This window comes from Mirounga leonina, unplaced genomic scaffold, assembly GCF_011800145.1.
Source record: "Mirounga leonina isolate KUSES-001 unplaced genomic scaffold, KU_Mleo_1.0 Mir_53, whole genome shotgun sequence".
Taxonomy (NCBI): Eukaryota; Metazoa; Chordata; class Mammalia; order Carnivora; family Phocidae; genus Mirounga; species Mirounga leonina.
The window spans coordinates 37,589,363-37,605,414 of NW_023270807.1; positions in this window are offsets into that span (position 1 = coordinate 37,589,363).

A 16,052-nucleotide genomic window follows, 5' to 3' on the forward strand; every position below is an offset into this window, starting at 1 on the left:
ATGACTCCCAGGTCCTTGAAAAAGACATTTCTGGGTTTTAAAACTGATTAGAGGCTGGGGGGAGGATTTATCTACATTTCAAAAGGGCAGAGAAAGAATTTGCAATTACAAGCATTTAAAGTAAATGTTCTAAGAAAAGGGAGGTTAGGGGCCTATAGTTGGGAAGAAACCTGCCTAAAATTTTGTCAAGCTGAGAGGAATGTTAAGGCCATCTTGGTCAGAGTGAGAAGAAAAGGTGGTGAGAGACACAGAAATCACATCAGGATAAATGAATTATGGCTCCCTGTTTGGTCAAATAATTTAGGTGGTAGCCTACTGTTGGAAGTTAGGAAATACAGGTCTTATACAGACTGGTTTTAGAAAGTAATGACTTTTTTTTTTTTTTAATCCTGTGACAGTAATCTTTTCTGCTCCAGGAAGGAAAGATGTTGGTATATTAGAAACAAAAATGGGTTTCATGTAAGGCAATCTGACATTTGTTCTCAGAATTCCTACTGGCCCTTTTTATACTGGAGTGAATCCTCTGAAGCAAATAAATTAACTTTGTAAATTGTGCCATAATCAGTAAAACTCAGAAAAAAGGGAAGAAAATAATCATTTAGGGTACACACACCAAGTATCAATAGATGTTTGATATTTTCTCGTGGATTATTTCATTTAATCTTCACAATTCTTAGAAATTAGTAAGAATTAATCCATATTTATGGATGAAGAAACTAAATCTAATGCCGTTTTTAAAAGTTGTTTAATATATTAATCCAACTTAGTGTTCTTTGGTATTAATGAAGACCTCTTCATTGTCATTGCCACTATGGAATATGGAACTATAATTGTGAGACAGAATGTTCCCTATAAAAACAGCCGATCAAACTTGGTTATTATCAACTTTCTTCTCTCTGGTGTGATCGTTTCCATGTTACACTTTTCCAAATACACATTTTCTTAGTAAGTATTTTACTCAAAGACAACCATTGTGTAGATTATTTTTACTCCAGGGAGGGTCACTGCCAACATCTTGTACAGACATTTTTTTTTTTAATACAAACATAAGGAATAGTGATTTCCAGCTGTCAACCAAAGAATATACCAGTAAGCACTTAACTAGTAAGTTTGCTAAAGTACTTTTTTACTTGAAGCACCACATTTTAGTAAAATTGTTTACTTTGATATGCAATTTACAACCTCTTAAAGCATTTGCCCATCCATCTGTAAACTTAACATATATTTATATATAGGGTACTTTCATTTCAATAACACACTCTAAATCTACTTGATAGAGGTATAGGAAAAAATAGTCTGACCTTAAAGTAGTAATTCTTTAGAAGTAAACACGGTATTTCTCCATTTCAATTTTAGAGCAACTGTCAATTTAAAGTGTTCCATTGATATGTATATCATCTTACAGGATTTGGATGATAGGAGATTTGGAAATATAAAAATTTGTATTTATTTTAAACAACATCAGCTTTAAGGCTTTGTCTTCAAAATCAAATACTTTTCCAATTTAAATTGCGTTGTTTTCACTGTAAGTACTATCTAAATACAATAGATGAATCATGTTAAAAAAAAACAAACTCGTTGACTCTGGTTACTGATTCCTAGAGAATGAAATAGTAGCAATGGCAGAACTGGGCTCCAGAAAGTTGCTAAAATAAAGTTAGTTCATATTGAAACATCCAAAATTGCACTTATGAAATCATGTGCAAGCTCACTAGTTTAAAGTGTTCAATGAGTTATTTTCATGCTAAGGAGATTGCCAGAGGTTTGGATGTGGTTGTCAGTCCTTAACATTCTCTAGAAAAATGATCTGAATTGTATGGATCTATTCCATGCATTTAAGGAAAGAGAGTAAATATCACACTTACAGATCAACTGAACCCACCCCTTGATACCTGTTCTGACTTCCTGCAGCAGAGAAAATTGTCTTCACCCCATAGACCAGTGAGTAGAGTGGTCATCAGGCTAGCATCTTGTGGGGCTTCACCTCAACATGGACATTTGCATATATTTTCCCCTCACTTCACTTAATGGTCTGTGTGTTTGTGTGTTTGTGTGTGTGTTTTAGAAAAGCAGGAGAGAAGTGCTCTGGCAAATTGCCACTACTCCGTGAGGATTTCATAAGAATTTGAAATGATATTTGCCAAGTGCAAAGCACTAGATGAATAAGCAAAGCAACATGCAAAATTATAAAGAGACTCAAAGGGGATTTTATACTTTACAGCTCTGTCCTTACTGACTTTGATTTTAACATTATTTCCAAAAGTAATTATTTTGCTTATGACTTTATTGGAAATAACACATTATAGATTTGATTATTTTTTATCAAATAATTCAGTCAACATTTGAGTCATTTTTTAATTCTTTGTCCCTCCTTCCTCTTTTTTCTTGCTTCCTTTTCTGTTTGTCTTTATTTATTTATTTATTTGAGATAGAGACAGAGCGAGCAAGAGAGAGCACAAGTGGGGAGGGACAGAGGCAGAGGTAGAAGCAGGCTCCCCGCTGAGCAAGGAGCCGGATGTTGGACTTGATCCCAGGACCCTGGGGTCATGACCAGAGGAAGGCAGATGCTCAATGACTGAGCCACCCAGGTGCCCCACCTGTTTGTCTTTATCAGAAAGTAAGCAATACGAGAGTAGAGACTTATATCTTGTTTCTCTAACATGCCTCCTGCACCTGCAACGTATCACCATGGTTTCTTGTACAATAATAAATTATTGTTAAGTGCTTGAATAAATAGTATTAAAATGATGTGATTTAGTAATCAAATTTTTACAACTGTTTTCCTAATGAACATTCTGATTAATTATTTGAATCCGAATTCCCAATACCTTAATCAGTCTCCCTGTAGTTAACTGTCAACCGGTGTTGTGTGAACATAATACAATTTGCCTCCATTTACAGAAATGTTCATTGTCTTCTAAAAATAATCAATTATATGATTTTGTAAATAATGGTAAGTCTAAATATCATTTATAAAAGATTAAATTTAGATTAAGAAGTGACTATGGTTACAAATTACATTTGCTCTGTTTTCTTTGTAAAATATTTTTCTTAAAATCCTTACTCTTTAGGTAATATAGTGACTAGAAATAGTATATTAGCTGACTTAAAAAAAAAAACCTTTAAATCAGGAAAAGTATTTAATCTGGATTTTGCAGTTATTAAATGAAAAAGTTTGAGACACTGATTCTTTACATTTATCCTAGAATCCAATTTTGTGTATGTTTCAGTGGTTTTGTTTTTAAAATAAGAATTTGTCATTTTTCAGAGGAGTTAACTCTATCTTCAAAAAAACACATTCGCAGTAGTGTTACCTTTTTATTTGAGGCCAGGAATATTGACATAGAATTAGTAAAAACACTAATGGAAATGGGCACAACGAAAAGTAGCCTAAAATTCTCGGGATGCTGTAGTTTATCAATAGTCTTTGTTGATGGTTATTATGGTGAATCAGAGATTCCTAATCAAGACATTTTTAAAATAATGTTAGGACCTGGATACAATTCCTAATTCTGAAGCTTGAGCAAAGTAGCTATATGACATTGGCTGGTTTGTTGGAAATCTAAGATTATTTTCTGATACATTTACAATGTATAATAATAATCACATCTATGCTTGTTGAGAAATTACAGATGTAAAAGATGCTGTAAGTAGTAGCAATATGAATGTTAATATAATTATTACTAACAATGGTTGATCCTGTTGGCTCTGTAAGTTTTTCTTCCCAGGTGTCAGCCCAATTCTGTTATTTATCTTTGATAACTCTGTCATATATGGATCAGCTTCAAATTATCTGCCCACATCTTTTGTTCAAATGAGAAATTTGGAAGAAAGAATTACCTAGCTGAATTGGTTATAAAAGCAGCATGGACCCATGACTTTAGGTACTAGCACTCACTGATACACTTTACTGAGACCCAAAAAATTACCTTCACTTTCCAGAAGGACAGCATTGCAAAAGTGAGCATGTTTAAACTCTGCATTATAATAAATCTCTAAATTCAGACCCTCTCCACCTAAAAGATCTGTGTTTTCCTTCCCTTCATCTTGAATTTAATTTTTAATTTAATTTTATGCCAGAGCATTCTGTAGTATTGTTAAACTTGTACAAAATGATATTTTGACATTCTCATCCATGTATTTTTTTTACTACTCTTAATTTTGCTCTTTGCTCTGTAGCCCTTCCATGATTAAAAATACAAAACAAAAGAAAACTAGGTTAAAGTGCTTTGCTCCAGTGGAAATAATGCATAAAATATTTCAGTATTTGTTTCAAATTCTCAGCTCGGAGTTCCAAAATAGACCTTTACAACATAAACAATATCCTTGAAAACATTTTGAGAGTGATAAGGATTTATGTCATCTAAAGTGTCAGGGAGTTCAGAACTTGCAACATGAAGTTTATGCTATGAATTCCAGAGGAAGATAAATGCAAGAGGTAGTAGTCTGGGTAATACCAGCTGCTGGAAAGAAGAGATCCGAAAGGTAAAAAGTCCTAAACACAATAAAATATATTTCTAGTTCACCTAACTATCCAATGCAGGTGTTCCTGGTTGATAGGAGGCCTTCTCCATGTGGGGATCCAGTGACTTAGGGGCCCTCCATCTTGTGGCTCACTCATCCCCTCACACCTCCTCACTATCTGAAACTCAGTGTCCATCCTGCTGAAGGGGAAATTAAGTGGAGAGGAAAATCACCTGCTCCTAAAAAGTTTTGTTTCCACGTCACTTGCACTCTTATTCAGTTTATAAGAACTTTCGCATCAGGAAACTAAGATATGGTAATCTAATCAGGTTCTTGAGTAGTATGATGTTTTTCTATGTTAGTAAATGAAAGCATTAAATTATCACATGTTAAGAGTTATCTTTCAATGTCTATTGGCTCTTGGAGAAGATGCCCTTAACCAGCTAGAATGCCTCCAAATGGAGCAACTGAAAGGAATAGAAGACTTGCCTCCAAGATAAGACACTTGATAATGCTGAAGTGATCTACCTCTTACAGAAAAGTATTTTACTATCCTTTGTCAATAAGCAAATTGTCAAAAAGGATCTTGTCAATCCTTAAAGATTTTGGTAAGTACTTGTTCTTCCATATGAACATAGTTCACGTTTATTATCCCTGGTGCATTAGATATATAAGCTTATGAGAATAAGTGACTTTTAAAAAAATTGTATCCAACCTTTGCTCCCCATCTAGTATTCATATGTGAGATAGAAATGTGGCTGCATAAGTGTGTCTGAACCTTCAAATGTTCTATCCTTCAGCTCTATTCAGGAAAATAGGCAGTTAATTCCATGTTTCTGGTATTGTTAAGTCCTTACTGAGTAATCTGATCTTTGAAGGCTAGAAATCGAGAATTAAGAATAAAAGTACACTTTGAGACTCTAAACCTTGGTTTAGGAATAATTCTAAAACTGTTCCCCAGGGGAGCCTGGGTGGCTCAGTCAGTTAAGCATCTGCCTTTGGCTCAGGTCAAGATCTCAGGATCCCGGGATCAGAGACCCGCATCAGGCTCCCTGCTCGGTGGGGAGCCTGCTTCTCCCTCTGCCCACCTTGTGTTCTCTCTCCCTCCCTCTCTCTCTCAAATAAATAAATAAAATCTCAAAAAAAAAAAAAAGTGTTCTCCAAAGGTTCCTGTACCTGGTTATTCAATCAAATACTAGTCTAGTTATTTCTGTGAGAGGACTTTGCAGATTAAATTCAGATTATGAACCAACTAACCTTAAGAAAGGGAGCTTATCCTGGTAGACTTAATATAATCCCATGGACCCTTAAAATTAGAAGAGGAAAATAGAAAAGTCAGTCAAAATATGTGGTGGAAGACAGCAGAGGAGCAATGAGGCCAAAAGGGATGTCAGAGACAGTCAAAGCATGAGAAGAACTCAATCCACCGTTAGTGTCTTTGAAGATGGAGGAAGGGGGCTACAACCCAAGAAATGCAGGCAGCTGCTAGAAGACACAGATGACTCCCAGTCAGCAGCGAGCAAAGAAGTGGGAACCTCAGTTCAACGGCCACAGAAAGCAGAATTCTGGCAGCATCCTGAACTAGCTTGGAAGTAAATTCAAATCCAAAGTCTCTAGAAAGAAATGCAGTCCTGCCAAGAATTTTGGCTTTTTGAAACCAGAAGTAGAGAACCAGATGAGCAATGTGCCTGGGCTTCTGATTTACAGAATTGATGTAATAAGCGGCTCTTATTTTAAGCTGCCGAATCTGTGGTAACTTGTTACATCAGCAACAGAAAAATAATACCTGCTTTTATGGGCCAAGAAAACCAGTATTTTTATACTAGGTAGCATTAAACTAGTGGAGTGGAAATTACCCAGTGGTGCTTCCTAAAGTTTTAAAAATCACTTCACCAAAGGAGGTTTTTAAAACGTTCACTAGAGGGGCACCTGGGTGGCTCAGTCGTTAAGTGTCTGCCTTCAGATCAGGTCATGATCCCAGGGTCCTGGGATCGAGCCCCGCATTGGGCTCCCTGCTCCGTGGGAAGCCTGCTTCTCCCTCTCCCACTCCCTCTGCTTGTATTTCCTCTCTTGCTGTGTCTCTCTCTCAAATAAATAAATAAAATCTTAAAAAAAAAATGTTCACTAGAAAACATATAGTGAATTATCAGAGCCCAGTAATACAGTTTTACAAGGATCTAGAACTTAGGGGAAATCAGGGCAAATACATAACATTGTTTGAATTTTAACCTTATGTTCATTCAGTACCTACAGAAACCCCATTACTTCACAGCGATAATCTAGCTGATTCCCAAATACCCTGGATTGTATTGTGGCTGTATGTTTTCAGGCTTTGTAGACTAATGACTTTGGTATGTATTTTCACCCTCTCAAATTTTGATTCTTTTTTTATTCACTACGTGAAATCTTCACATCCTTATGTTGAATTACATTGACAAAACTGCCTCCAATTCTCAGTGATGATCTATTTGGAGAGAACACTGCACTCATATTTGAAAACACTTTCTGAAGAGACATCTGATATATAAACGTACTTTAAAAATCAATGAACTTTTAGAAATGGTGACAAAATGATAAAACAGCAAACTTCAAAATCCCATTGAAGGTTTCTTTTGTATCAACAAACATTTATTAGGAATCTAGTGTGTGTCTAGGACTTAAAAGCGCCTAGGATATAACAGAAAAACAAAATCGAGTTGGAACCAGACAGATCTAGGTTTAAATCAAATATTCAATCACGGACTACATGTAACTTTAGGTTAGTCACCCAGCGTCTGGGACTTCAGTGGTCTCATCTGTTAAATCAGAACAGCAATTAATTTCTTCACAAACTAAGCATATTGAGAAAAACCATGCAGAGGAGCATGTCTAGTTGATATTTATTGCAGGCTAAATAATGGCCCCCAAAGATATGAGGTTCTAATGCCTGGAAACTGTAAATGTTACTTTTAAGGAAAAAGGATCTTTATAGACCAAGTTAAGATTCTTTTTTTTTTTTTAAGATTTTATTTATTTATTTGAGAGAGAGAATGAGATAGAGAGAGAGAGCATGAGAGGGGGAGGGTCAGAGGGAGAAGCAGACTCCCTGCTGAGCAGGGAGCCCGATGCGGGACTCGATCCCGGGACTCCAGGATCATGACCTGAGCCGAAGGCAGTCGCTTAACCAACTGAGCCACCCAGGCGCCCCCCAAGTTAAGATTCTTGAGATGGGAAAATTATTCTGGGTTATCAGCATGGGCCCCAAAATGCAGCCACCAGTGGCCACTAAAAAAAAAAAAAGAAAGAAAGAAAGAAAGCAGAGGATGATTTGATACAGAAAAGGAGAAGACAGTGTGGCCATGGAGGTGGATTAGAGGGATGTGGCCCATAAACCAAGGAATGTCAGCTGTCACCAGAAGCTGGAAGAAGCAAGGAATGAATTCTCCCCAGGAGCCTCCCAAGGGAGTGCCACCCTGCTGATACCTTGATACCATCCCAGTGAAACTGATTTTGGACTTCCAGTGTCCAGAACTGTGAAAGAATACCTTTCTGTTTTGTTTCTAGTTACCCAATTTGTTGTCATTCATTATGGAAGCCACAGGAAACTAACAGTACTCAATGAGAGTTTGCTTTCCCATCTTTGGACACATTTTTGTCTGTCTTGGTACTACCTCATTGGGACTTTCATTCCATTTTCATCACTGGAAATCAGATATCATATCTGTTGTAATTGTGGTAGAACTCTTTCATCTAGTTGTCATTTTACCCAATAAATTTATTTGGTTAAAATTATTCCCATACATGTTTACTAACAACCATCTGCTAGCCATTCATTGTATTAGGGAATATAGAGGATGACAAGATAGACCAAGAACCTCTCCTGAAAGAATCTGTAATCTGCTTTTGTAGTTACACTCGTACAAGACATTTTGCACTAAATAGGTTAAAAATTTTCAGAAAATCGAAGGAAGGAAAGATCAATTCCTACTAGAAACTCAGGAAAGGCTTTATGGAAAAGTTCACCTTTGATCTGTGTCTTCAAGACAGCTTATATTTTATGCAGGTGCAGAGATGATGCGGGAAAGAACAGTAAACAGTGGGGGAATTATGATTGAGCTTAATCAATGGGATCATTATATGCCCAGCAAAAAGTGGGAGGAAAGGCTATTTAACCAGAGGACTAGAGAGACATATTCATGGCAAACAGTCTCTGGATATTGTCCAATCATTTCATATATTTTGAAACAAGTCCGGTTCCTTATTTTTGAAAATTGCATGATGTTTAATTTTTAAACACTGGAGACTCTATCAGAGCTACAAAAGGCTTTTGGAGACTGTGATATGGGGGCCTAGCCGAAATGTCCTCAAGAAATTAGCTAGATCATGTGAGAGAATAATAGGAAAACTGACAGGTAGTTGTCTGGATATTTCAATTTTTTTAAAACTGTCAAATTCCTATGTGAATTTGATACTGAATGAAAGCAGAGGAGAATACCAAAGTGCTCCAGTTTGCCTGCATAGTTTTCTTTTCATTGTGTTTTAATAATAAAGCCCCTATAACTTTAAAATGTTTACATTATTCTCCTCTTTTCAGGCAAATATGTGGAGCCCAAAGCAGTAAAGCCATGATATGATTTTAGTTTAAAAGTCTGTGAAAGTTCAAACAGCTGAAGACATGGTTTCATCAAAACGCAGCTTGCTGTTGTTTTTAGGGTGACTATTAGGTTTTCTCACACCTGAGTGTTCTTTAAATCGATCCACTGCTTAGGTGTTTGGGGCTAAATTGGAAGATCAATATTCATTATCCTCTGTGTAGACTCTCATTTTACCCTGATGTAGACTAAGTCAGAAGAGGAAAGGAAGAACAGCAAAACCATCTAGGCAGGTGCAGGGCAGAGAGATTGATGAGCCATGGAAGCAAGGAAGGGACATTAGACAGTTTGTTCCTGGAGCTCATGTAAATCAACAATGGAAGAAAAAAAATGGGAAAGTGAAAAGATAGAGGGAGAACTATGGAGAAATATAGCGACACTTAAAAAGTTAAGTTTCACTACTGAGTTGGTTGGACAGGTAAGTTTCCTCTCCTTGATAAGTAAGGAAAATGAACGCTCATATACTCAAGAATAACTGGATATTCTGATATATATTTCTAACCTGTCTCTTCGGCACATGGTTGTAGACTACCGGCTGCAGAATCTGGTTGTGCAGCCTTAGCTATTCTGAAGATAACTGATTAAATGAGTAGATAGCAGGCCTTCACAGCTGTATAGGATTTTATGATTTACATTCAGTAAACATAATCCCACTTGATTTTCACAATGATGTAAGTATAGCAGGTTTTAGGTCCACTTTCTAGGCCAGGTAACCATAGATGGTGGCTTGCCAAGGACACCTAACCTCTAATTTGTAGATCTAAGACTCCAACTTAGATCCAGGGTGTTTCCCATCAAACTGATAACTGATTGCTGTCTACAAAAACTGAGGCAGCAATTGTCTGATGAAAAGCAATGGTAAGTATCAGATAGTTTCTAATAATAAGTTAATATTTTAAGTGTTTACCATGTTGCAGATACTATTCTATGTGCTTTATCCCACAAGCACCCTATGAGGTAAGTGTTAATATTACCACCATTTTACTGATGGGCAAATTGAGACAGGAGGAGGTTACAGAGTACCTAAGGTCATACAGATAATGTGAAGCCAGGATGTGAATCCAGGGAGTTAAGCTTCAGATCTCATGTTCCTAACCACTAGGCATATTGCTTCAAATTCAGATATGCAAGAAACAAAATGACTTTAGGTCTAGTTTCTACTCATAAACTAATAAACAGTCACTCCTAAAATGCTGTGCTTGATTTAATTTGGGCATGTTTACATTTTGCTCCAAACCAACCCATGGCCAGAAGTGCTCAGGCAAATTAAAACAGAAAGGTGATTTGAGTTACAGCAGACACCCAATTTAGATAATTAAGACTTCCCTATTTCATTTTGCTTTGGATATGCAAGAACTGGTCTTTGCAGAATATATAGGTTACTCTGAAAAAAAACTTAGGAGATATTTCTTATAATCAAAAGCTAAAGTTAATGGGGAGAGATAAAAATGTTGATCTATCTTGTCAATATTTTCTTTATCATTTTTGGCATCTGATCTGTCTGGATTTCTCATGTAACAAGTGGATCTGTGGATAAATTTCAACTTTCTACTTCACTTACCTAGGATAAATTTCCCAATGTCAATCATTTACATTTCAATAGTAGAGAAGAGTGCTATAACATACAGATGTCATTTATCCCCTAAGATTAAAAAAGCTGGTTCCCTGGGCGCCTGGGTGGCTCAGTTGGTTAAGCGACTGCCTTCGGCTCAGGTCATGATCCTGGAGTCCCGGGATCGAGTCCCGCATCGGGCTCCCTGCTCGGCAGGGAGTCTGCTTCTCCCTCTGACCCTCCTCCCTCTCATGCTCTCTGTCTCTCATTCTCTCTCTCTCTCTCAAATAAATAAATAAAATCTTTAAAAAAAAAAAAAAAAAAAAAAGCTGGTTCCCTGATGTTGGGTGGGGCTATGAGGCTAGCCAGGCCAATGAGGTGTGAGCTTTCATCTTTCAGTGGTCAAGCAGGGACCCTTGGGGCAACATAAAGAAAGGGAAGCACAGAGTAGGTGACTGAGCCTGGCTCTGCTCCATGTTAGGGAAAGTAAAAGTGGATTGTAGGGAGAGGGTAGGTCCAAGATAGTGATGTAGGAAGACCCTGAACTCACCTGCTTCATGGATACACTGAATCTACACCTACATATAGGCAATTCTTTATACATATAGACTAATTCCTCCTGAAGAAGAGCTGAGGGCTAACTGAACAGCAACTGTACAACAAAGGGTAGAGGGACTACATAGAGAAGGACGGGAAAGATAGAGATGTAGTGACCACGGGACCCCAGCCCTGGTGTTGCGACCTGCAATGGGAGGGAGAGTAGTGAAGGACCAGGTGCAGAGCTGTCCACCCTGAGGCACAGAAAAAAGGTTGTGGTTTAAAAGGGCAACTAGAATGTAAATGAACCAGGCCTTGAGTGTCTGCCAAATGGTGGGGGGCTTGTTGAATGTTCTCCAGTGTCAGAGGGGCTGGTGAGTGCCATTTTTACGCTCCCCTTCCACCTTGACAGCACAGAGGGAAGGAGGCAGTGTTCAGGCACCCTAGCCAGCCTGACACCAGCTCCAGCTGCCCTGGGGCACAGGGGGAAAAAAAAAGCCACGGTTTAAAAAACAACCAGAATATAAAGTAAACAGCCCGAGAAGGGGCTGACGAGTGCCACTGTTTATGTTTACCCTCCACCCAGATAGCATAGACGGGAGCAGGGTATGGGCACCCAGGCCAGCTGGCTGCCCTAGCAAGCCCTGGACCCCTAGCCCAACCTGCTATCCTTCAGGAAGGCTCCCCCCAACTTCCTGAGCTCCAGCCATCCTGCCAAGGCAGCCCCGATGCAGCACATACCAGGACACTCTTGGATCGTGCCCACTACAGCTCCAGACGTCTCACCAAAGCACCGCAGGACACGCCGGGCCCAGACCCACTTCAGCTGACTCACCAGAGCACCTCCTCTTTGAAGCACCCCAGGACCTTCCAACCTGCACCTGCTTCTGCTCCGGCTGTCCTGCTAGGGCACTGCCTGCAGGGAGTGCCCTGGAACCATCAGGTGTATGCCCGGCTTCAGCTCATGCCATCCTGCCAGGAAGACCCCCGCATAGAGTGCACCAGGACAACCCTGCCTGTGCCCGCTTCAGCTCCAGCAGTCCCACCACGTGCCCTATGTGCAGAATGCCCTGAGACCCCCCAGCCTGCACCCACTTCAGCTCCAGCTGTCCTGCAAGGGTGCCCCCTGTGAGGAATGCCCTAAAACCCCATGGCCTGAGCCCACTTCAGCTTCAGCCCTCCCACCAGAGTGCCTTGTGTGTGGAGCACTCTGGGAAGCCGTGGCCCATGCCCACATCAGCACCAGCCATCCCACCAGGGAGGCTCTGATGCAGAATGCCCTGGCACTCCAAGCCAGCCAAAGCTGCCAGACACATGCAATCTATATAGGGGACATTCCTATAAGGCCAATCCTTCAAGACTAGCAGAAGTTGCTGTTCTGTCTAATTCAGAGAAACAAATACAGAAAGTCAGACAAAATGAAAACACAGAGAAATATGCTCCAAACAAAAGAACAAAGCTCCAGAAAGCGAACTAAATGCAACAGATAAGCAATCTACTTAATAAAAAGTTCAAAGTAATGGTCATAAAGATGGGCTGGAAAGAAGAATTGATGAATTCTGTTATCATGACCCAAGCTGAAGGCAGACACTTAACCGACTGAGCCACCCAAGTGCCCCCAAAATATAGTACTTTTAGAAAGGGTTTGAACTTAAGCAACCATCACTTTAATATGGTCGCTATATACTTAGGATCCTGTATATGAAATTCATGGTAACCATAACCTATAATAGATAGCCTATAATAGATAAAAAAAAAATAAAGAGAAAGAGCTCCAAACATAACTAAAAAGAGCTATCAATCACAAGGGAAGAGAGGAAGAGAAGAACAGAGAACTACAAATATAAACAGAAATCAATTAACAAGATGGCAATAAGAACATACTTAGTCAATAACTGCTTTAAAGGTAAATGTTCTAAATGCTCCAATCAAAGGAAATAGGGTGACTGAATTGGTTAAAACACAAAAAACCAAAACCAAGACCCATCTATAGCCCGCCTACAAAAGCCACACTTCAGACCTAAAGATACATGCAGATTTAAAGTAAAGGGATGGACAAAATTATTCCACACAAATGGAAGCAAAACAAAAAAATAAACACAAAAACCACATAAAAACATGGGTAGCAATACTTATATCAGACAAATAGACTTTTTAAAAAAGACTGTAACAAAAGACAAAGAGCACTATTTAATAATAAATGGATCATTCCAACAATAGTATATAACAATTGTAAATAACTATGCACTTAGCATATGAGCACCTAAGTACAAAAAGTGAATAGTAACAGAGATAAAGGGAGACACTGATAGATACAATAATGTAGAGGACTTTAACATCCTACTTACATCAATAGATAGATCAGCCAGACAGAAAATCAACAGGGAAACAATGTCTTTGAATGACATATTAAACCAGATGAAAACAGATACCTCAAGCAACAAGAAAAATCTCAAACAATCTAAACTTACACTCAGATCAACTAGAAAAAGAAGAACAAAGATCAACTGTAGAAGGAAAGGAATAAAAAGGTCAGAGTGAGAACAATTGAAATAGAGAATAAAAAATAGGAAACATCAATGAAACTAAGCTGATTCTTTGAAAAATAAATAAAATTGATAAACCTTTAGTCAGACTCATCAAGAATAAAAGAGAGTTTTACTTCCTTGCTGATTTGGATGCCTCTTATTTCCTTTTGTGTCTGAATGCTGTGGCTAGGACTTTGAGTATGATTTTTTTTTTTTAAGATTTACTTATTTATTTATTTGAGAGAGAGAGGGAGAGAGAGAAAGTGGGGGCAAGGCAGAAGGAGAGAGAGAGACAGAGAATCCCAAGCAGACTCCATGCTGAGCACAGAGACTGACGCGGGGCTTGATTCCATGACCCTCAGATCATGACCTGAGCAGAAACCAAGAGTCAGAGGTTTAATTGACTGAGCCACCCAGGCACCCCAAGTATGATGTTGAATAAAAGTGATGAGAGAGGACATCGTTGTCTTATTCCTGACTGTAGAGGAAAAGCTCTCAGTTTTTCCTCATTGAGGATGATAGTACCTGTGGGTTTTTCATATATGGCCTTTATTATGTTGAGATATGTTCCCTCTAAACCTAATGTGTTGAGAGTTTTTATCAAGAATGGATGTTGTACTTTGTCAAATACTTTTTCTGCATCTATTGAAATGATCATATAGTTCTCATCCTTTCCTTTATTAATGTGTTGTATCATGTTGGTTGGTTTACCAATATTGAACCACCCTTGCACCCCAGAAATAAATCCCACTTGACCATGGTGAATGATTTTTTTAATGTATTGTTGGATTTGGTTTGCTAGTAGTTTACTGAGTTATTTTTGCATCTGTGTTCATTAGGGATATGGGCCGGTAGTTCTCTTTCTTAGTGGTGTCTTTATCTGGTTTTGGTATCAGGGTAATGCTGGCCTCATAGAATAAATTTGAAAGTTTTCCTTTCTTTTCTATTTTTTTGACTAGTTTGAGAGGAATAGGTATTAACTCTTCTTTAAATGTTTGGTAGAATTCACCTGTGAATCCATCTGGTCTTGGGCTTTTGTTTGTTGGGAGTTTTTTGATTACTTATTCAATTTTTTTGAATTGGTCTGTTCAGGTTTTCCATTTCTTCTTTCAGTTTTGGTAGTTTATATGTTTGTAGGAATGTATCCATTTCTTTTTTTAAATTTTTAAATTTTTTTTAAAAGATTTTATTTACTTATTTGACAGAGAGAGAAAACACAAGCAGGGGGAGCAGCAGAGGGAGAGGGAGAAGCAGGCCCCCCACTGAGAAGGGAACCCGATGCAGGACTCCATCCCAGGACCCCGGGATCATGATCTGAGCCAAAGGCAGATGCTTAACCAACTGGGCCACCCACATGCCCATAATGTATCCATTTCTCCCAGGTTGTCCAATTTGTTGACATATAGTTTTTCATAATATTCTCTTATAAATGTTTATAATTATAATTGATTTCTGTGGTGTTGGTTGTTTTTGTTTTTTAAGATATTTATTTATTTGTTTGTTTGTTTGTTTGTTTGTTTGACAGAGAGAAAGCACAAGTAGGCAGAGGGGCAGGCAGAGGTAGAGTGAGAAGCAGGCTCCCGGCTGAACAGGGAGCCTGATGCAGGGCAGTGGAATTGGTTGTTATTCCTCCTCTCCTACTTGTGATTTTATTTGAGTCCTTTCTCTTCTCTTTTTGATAAATCTGGTGAGAGGTTTATCAGTTTTTATTAATTTTTTTCAAAGAATTAGCTCTGGCTTCATTGATCTGTTCTCTTGTTTTTTTTTAGTTTCTGTGTCTTTTATTTCTGCTCTAATCTTCATTATATCTTTCCTTCTGCTGGCTTTAGGCTTATTTTTTTTTCTTTTGCTAGCTCCCTTAGGTGTAAGGTTAGGTTGTTTGAGATTTTTTCTTGCTTCTTGAGATAGGTCTATATTGCTATTCATCCCTCTTAGGACTGCTTTTGCTGCATCCCAAAGGTTTTGGACTGTTGTGTTTTCATTTTCATTTGTTTCCATGTATTTTTTATTTCTTCTTTGATTTCCTAGTTAAACCATTAATTGTTTAATAGCATGTTGTTTCAGCTCCATGTATTTGTGGTCTTTCCAGATTTTTTTCTTGTGGTTGACTTCCAGTTTCATAGGCAAGAATATATAATGGAGAAAAGACAGTCTTTTCAATATATGATGTTGGGAAAATTGGATAGCTACATGCAAAAGAATAAAAGAGGACCAGTTTCTCACACTATACAGATAAAAAACTCAGATAGATTTAAGATCTAAATGAGAGACCTGAAACCATAATACTCCTAAAAGAAAAGATAGGGAGTAATCTCCTGGACATCAGCTTTAGTAACATAT